We start from the raw sequence: 6,000 nt of genomic DNA on the forward strand, positions 1-6,000 counted from the left end.
GCGCCCCCCGCGCCGACGGGTCCCGCCCCCGCCGCGCCGCGGCCCCCCCCCCCCCCCCCCCCCCCGCCGCCCCCGGCCGGGAGCCCCTTCGGGCCGCCTCCCTCCCCTCAGCGCCGCGGGCGCTGGCCTCGCACCGGGACCCCGCCGCGGCGGGAGGGCGGGCTCCTCTCAGCCGGCGGTGGCGGGTGGCCCCTTCCTTTCCCGTCCCTTCCCCCTCAGAGGGCTCGTCGCCTGCCCGGCCCCGGGGGAGCGGGGCTGAGGCCGGCGGCGCCCCCGCCGGGGCCTGCTGCGGGCGGGAGCCCGTGAGGGCAGAGCGCGGCCGTGCGGCCCCGTCTTGCCCGCGGGGCGGGAGCAGGCTCCGCGCGGCGGGAGGGGCGGCAGGTACCGGCGGCAGTCAGCGGGGGCCGGGGGACGCGTAGGCCCGCTGCCTGAGGGGAAGGGCAGCCGAACCGCGCCTCGCCCCGCCGGGCGGCTGCGCCGGAGGTTACCCCGTAGGGTTGGGCAGGCGGGAGCAAACTGCTGCTCCGTGCCCTTTCCTCGGGCACGGGCTCCCTGTGCCCTCACTAATACGCGGCTGCTACCTTTATGAATTTCCTTTCCGCCTTGGGTCGGGTCGCTAGTCCACACAGAGCCGAAGGCGTTTCGACAGCGCCGCTGTAGTCTTCCAGAAATGTTCCCATCAATGCCTCAATGATCTATCAACTCCACCAAAAGTGCGAGCTCTGGTTCTGCAAAACTCCCAAGGTGGCAAAAAATGGCATTTCCCAAAAAGCGGAGGCCCGCTCCCTCCCCTTCAAGCCTGCGGAAACGCTGGGGTGCCGAGGGCAAGCCCTTGCCATCTTTGCTGAGCCGCTTTTCACGCGGGGCCGGTTCCTCAGCAGTGGCTTCAAGAGGAGATGGGGGCAACGAACAGCTCGGGAAGGGCAGGGGTAAGGAGCGACAAATAAAGAGAAAAGTTGCTTCAGCCACTCCTAGCTGCACAAGTGCAAGCCTTGCGGGGCAGACATTTTTTTCACCGTGCTTTCCCAGTTTCTCAGTGGTGACTAAGCCAAGCTAACAGCTCCCACCAGTGAAGAGCAAACTTCATCCCCGGGCAAGAAACAGCGCAGACAGGAGGGATGTCCGTGGGCTGCACAGGGCTGTGCCCAGGGAGCGGGGCTGCAGGGTGAGGGTGAAGGCAGTCTGAACAAAGTTAACCTATGGCTGAATACAAGAAAAAAATAAAGGCAATTGCTACTTAAAAAGCAAACCAATGTAAGTGGCTTAAGGCAGGACACGCTCCTACCACGACAGGAGGAAAGCATAACCGTGTCCTGCGCTTTAAAGCTTTAGTGATCTGGACTCACTCACAAGCCACAGAGGTTTTTTCCCCTCCACCAATGCCCATTTTAACAGTCAAATCATGCTGACAGAGCTGCATGTAATCCACTTACTCTACCCAGCCCCCCCAGCCCCCCACAGGTAATTTAACCCTTGCTGGAAACTCTGCCAACTGATTTAACTGCGGTTTGTACAGACGAAGACTTCCAATGACTTTTTTCTACGCCACACAAGTTCCCGAACAATACAGCGAGAAGCAGGCATACTCCAAGGGCAGAGTTAAGGTTGTGCGATTATCACATGTAGGAAGTGTCATTTTCCCATTGCATCTGCTGTTTTCCAAACATTTTTGCTCTTTTAGATTACAGCAGTAACGTTTGCTTCAGGAATCTGTGTGGGAACAGTAACTCGGCAGTGCTCACGGGGTCTGGTAAGCGCAAAGTCCTGGTGTGCAATCGCTACCAGAACTTCATGGCAATGTTGTTTATGGAGTCAACAAGAAGACCCTGTTTGGGGCCAAGGTCAGTGAAGAACCTGAGAAGAAGCACAGAAAGACAGAAAGCGCTGAAATTTTGACTCGGGGAGATCAAGGCACGGTCTGACTCCCGTTTTCTGCCGCACCTGCTTCCCTGAGCTCCCTATTGCGTGTTAAGCAGAGCGACAGCCACTACAGGCACAGAGTAAGTTATTGTGGAAACACTAAGGAGCTATGGCCCATTTTTAGAAACCCATTTATGTCCTCAAAAACATTTCAGGGTTGCTGTTTTCTTTTCATAGCAAAAGTTGTTTTCTTTCCAAAAACCTACTACATCCTTTATTATCAATTCCCCTGGAAACCTTCCTTCCTCAGCAAATAACGCTTTCGAAGTCACGTGTTAAAAGCTTGGCAACCCAAGTATAGTGCGACTTCATTCAATCACGTACATGCAACGGGAAGTGATCATTCCCAGTTTGTTAAACACTCTTTAAGCCGCAGTTGGGTGTCTCTACCTTCACAGACGGTGCCTGGAGGAGCGTCGCGGCCACCGGTGGGCTCACGCATTGATCCAGCCGGAGCTTTTGGGATGCTGCATCCTGCGTGCAGCGCTTCCCTGTTGACCCCTCCAGACACCGACACACCAAGACAGGAACCACTGGCAGAAATCAGGGCTGAAAATACAGTCAAACTAAATGACAGCTGCCTTGGTGGGGTATTTCTTTCACACCATGCTGTTAGCAGAGTGAGTTATCCTGCCGGCCTCAAAATTCACTGAGGTGGTGTGGGCAGTGCACCCCACTGAACATTTGGGGATTTTTAATGGAGTCTGGGCTCTCGTGTGCTCACAAGGCAGCCTTGGACAAGCCATTTAGCACTTCTTCTCATTAACTCCAGCAGTCTGGAGTTGAAAAGTGAAAGGAGTACATTTCTAGGCTCACACGCGAGTCTATGGCACGTTTTCAATCCAAACTCATTCCAGCTAAATGTTTTGGACTCCACAGTGCTGTTCAGTTGGTGGTAAATCCACCTGAAGAAATTCCCATCCTTGCCTGCAGAGATCCCGCTTCTTCAGCAGTGCCAACTGTGTGCAACTCCTTGCTGGAGAGCTCTCTCAACTGCAAGAGGATCCTGTTAACCCACTTCTTTCCACCTCTCCCCTTCCCTCACCATGTGTATTTTTAACAACAGAAACCTTGCAAAGAGACACTGGTTGCAGATGCTTCCAGGGCATGACGAGAGACACGGCACAGGGGAAGGCACGCTCACAGCAGCTGGGAGAGCAAGGCATGACGGTTGGACTCGATGATCTTAAGGGTCTTTTCCAATCTAGATCATTCTATGAACCTCTCAGGCCAACCTGGCTGCCACAGACTATGCTGGGAGCTCATAGGTGACTGGCTTTGTCCAGCAAAGCTTTGGCTGCACATCAGCACATCCTTCGTGTCGGGTACAGAGATGTTGGGATAAGACAGACGGAGCATGGTTGCCCCTCTGCACTGGCTCAGCATCCCCATCCCCTTTGCCCAAACCATCCCTCACCCCAGTAGCGCCACAGCTGCTCCTGCTTCTTTGCTTCAGCCCCAAAAACAGGCGACGGTCCAAACCGGCGGTCCGTACCCTCCATGGAGCAACTGGCCAGTGATGCTCAGAGGCACACCCCCCAAGCCAAGCACGCTGCTAATAGCCTCTTCAGCACGGTGAGACCTCCGAAACCTGGGGTGCCGAGAGCGCAGGGATAATTCCTTGCACCTGGACCTTTGGTATAAACAGATTTAAAAATAAACCGGGACACTACGTGCACAGCCAAAGTCAGTATTTGTGCATACGATTCAATGCCAAATATAAATATTAACTTGAGCTTCTCAGCCCCGTTGGTCACTGTGGTAAATACGCATTTTTGTAATTTTGCATCAGATGTGAGTAACTTCTCAGAAGTGACTGCTGTCCTGAACAGCCTGAAGTCTAACCACTGCTAAATGACTTTTCTGTGGATTTAATAAGGAATTTGTTACACGGGAGTTGGAATCAGGCTCAGGACACAGGTCTCTCTATTAGTTTAGCCAGAGCTAAAAGGATCAGAAGTGATGCTGCTGCTCTCTGGGGCAGGGAAGTTGCGTATCACCACACCATTAGCACTTTTAGTAGAAGTGGGTGGAAAGGGAAATTAGCAATTGAGGGCAGAAATGGTGAACCAGCTACACTAGAGCGCCTTAACAGCCAGCATTCATTTCACTATGTCCTGCTGAAGGGGATTAAATGTGTTTGGCCTCCCCAGGTTTCCAGGATGAGGAGAAGACATCAAGAAGTGGAAGAAAAAGAGGCTGTGTGAAAGCCGGCGGACTTCACACAAAGTAGCATAATGTTTGCCGTACCATGAGAGCATCCTTGGCAAGGGAAGCAGGAGCCTATGCTCAGAAGCCTGGAAGTCTTCACCACAAAACAAAACACCAAACCAGAAAGCATGCTTTGGCCAGAGACACTGGTGGCCAACTAACCGCACCCTCTCTTGCTTTCAAAGCACAGCCTTAACTGCCATCGGCTTCAGGTGCCGATGCCAGTGAGAAGTCAGGAGGAAACTGCTCCTGGAAGTCTCACTTAGCACTTGACAGCATCTTTAAAAACGTGACCCAGGCTGAGTTTTGTAAGCTTTTGGGGAAAAGCGTTGTGCTAGGGATTGTGTAAACACAGAACTGGCTGATGAATGGCCCTGGTGCACCACAGAGATTTATGCATGCTCCGGCAAAACATACTGAATTAACAAGCGTCTCGGATTAATACAGGGACACTAAGAGACCTCACTGATAATTGTGGGAGAGAAACAAATGATAAGAAAGTTACCACACAGTGTGCCATTTTCCAGACTTCTGTAAAGATTCGGATGGACGTGCAGATATTTTTGGCTGAACTGGGAGCACAGGCATGGCAGTGTAGGCAAGGGATGAAGCAAGGAGAGCCATGGGGCTGGAGGAAGATCATTGGTAGAGTTTCTCAAAAAAACTGCCTTGGGATGAACATTACTTGATATTTTCCTTAGGACCCCATTAGGAAAAGAAGGGATTGTGCTAATAAGCTGAAGATGAGAAGCAGAATGTCAAACTGGAAGAAGAGAATAACTTTGAGAGAGAGCAAAACAGAAATAGGATTAAATACAGTGTTACTGACTTAGGCAGCTGGAAGCTCGTAGTAAAACTTTCTGACTTAGAGCAGAAGCTCGTCAGTTTGGCGCACAGGAGGGAGAGGACCTGTCTCAGATGTTTGTGTGCCACTGGGGTGACTTAGCTCCTGAAAACGCCAGTGTCAAGCAAAGGGTATCAGAAGAAGTACCAACACATAGAGACAGGGGAGCATATAACGGCACTGTACAGTGCACAGGCAAGATCTTGTTGCAATTACCATTCTCCAGACAATCCTCCAGTTGAAGAAAAAATGCATTCAAGCTGGGACAAGCATAGAGAAGAGTTTCTAGGATAGTCAGAGGAATGGAAAGACTATTTTATGAAAGAAGTCTCTACAAACTCAGCTTGCTCAGCCTAGGGAAACAAAGGCTGGGAGGGCATATGACCGCTCTTTAAAAAATACACTGGGGAAGGAGGCAACACATCGCAGCAATAAAAGAGCTAGCAGACAAGAAAGAAGAGCACAACTGATCTATGCTGGACATGTTGGCTGGAAACTAGACATCTGTTTCTAACCTTCAGAGGAGCAAGGAACGGAAATGGCCTCGCAATGGGAGGAGTAAAGGCAGTCAATGTAAAGATGGACCTTGATGGCTTACAGAAGGAATCGCACAGCGGAGCAGCTCACGCGGTCCCTCCAGCCCCTGTGATCCCGCTGAGGTCAGACCCTACTGCTGTCATCAGAGTCCTGACTCTCCCTCCTCACCCACCCACACCAAATAAATAATCTCGTCTGACTTGTTTTCAGCCAACAGATCTCAGTAGATACTCTCTCAAAGGAAGGGGAGAGGTACAAGGAGAAGAAAACTCTTCATCCAGCTTTTGTACCTAGAAATGGATTTCTCAAACACCCAGGGATTTCCAATTTGCTTCTAAATTTGGTATGTGCATTTTTCCTCCCAGAAAACTTAAAACTTCCTCTATTCAGCAAAATAAGGGTATTTTTAAAGTTTCCTTTCTTTCTTTTCTTTTCTTTTAATATAATCTATTTATAGATAGTCTTTCATGGGTTCTTCGGAAAACAGT

Source organism: Gavia stellata, chromosome 12 (genome assembly GCF_030936135.1).
Source record: "Gavia stellata isolate bGavSte3 chromosome 12, bGavSte3.hap2, whole genome shotgun sequence".
Lineage (NCBI taxonomy): Eukaryota > Metazoa > Chordata > Aves > Gaviiformes > Gaviidae > Gavia > Gavia stellata.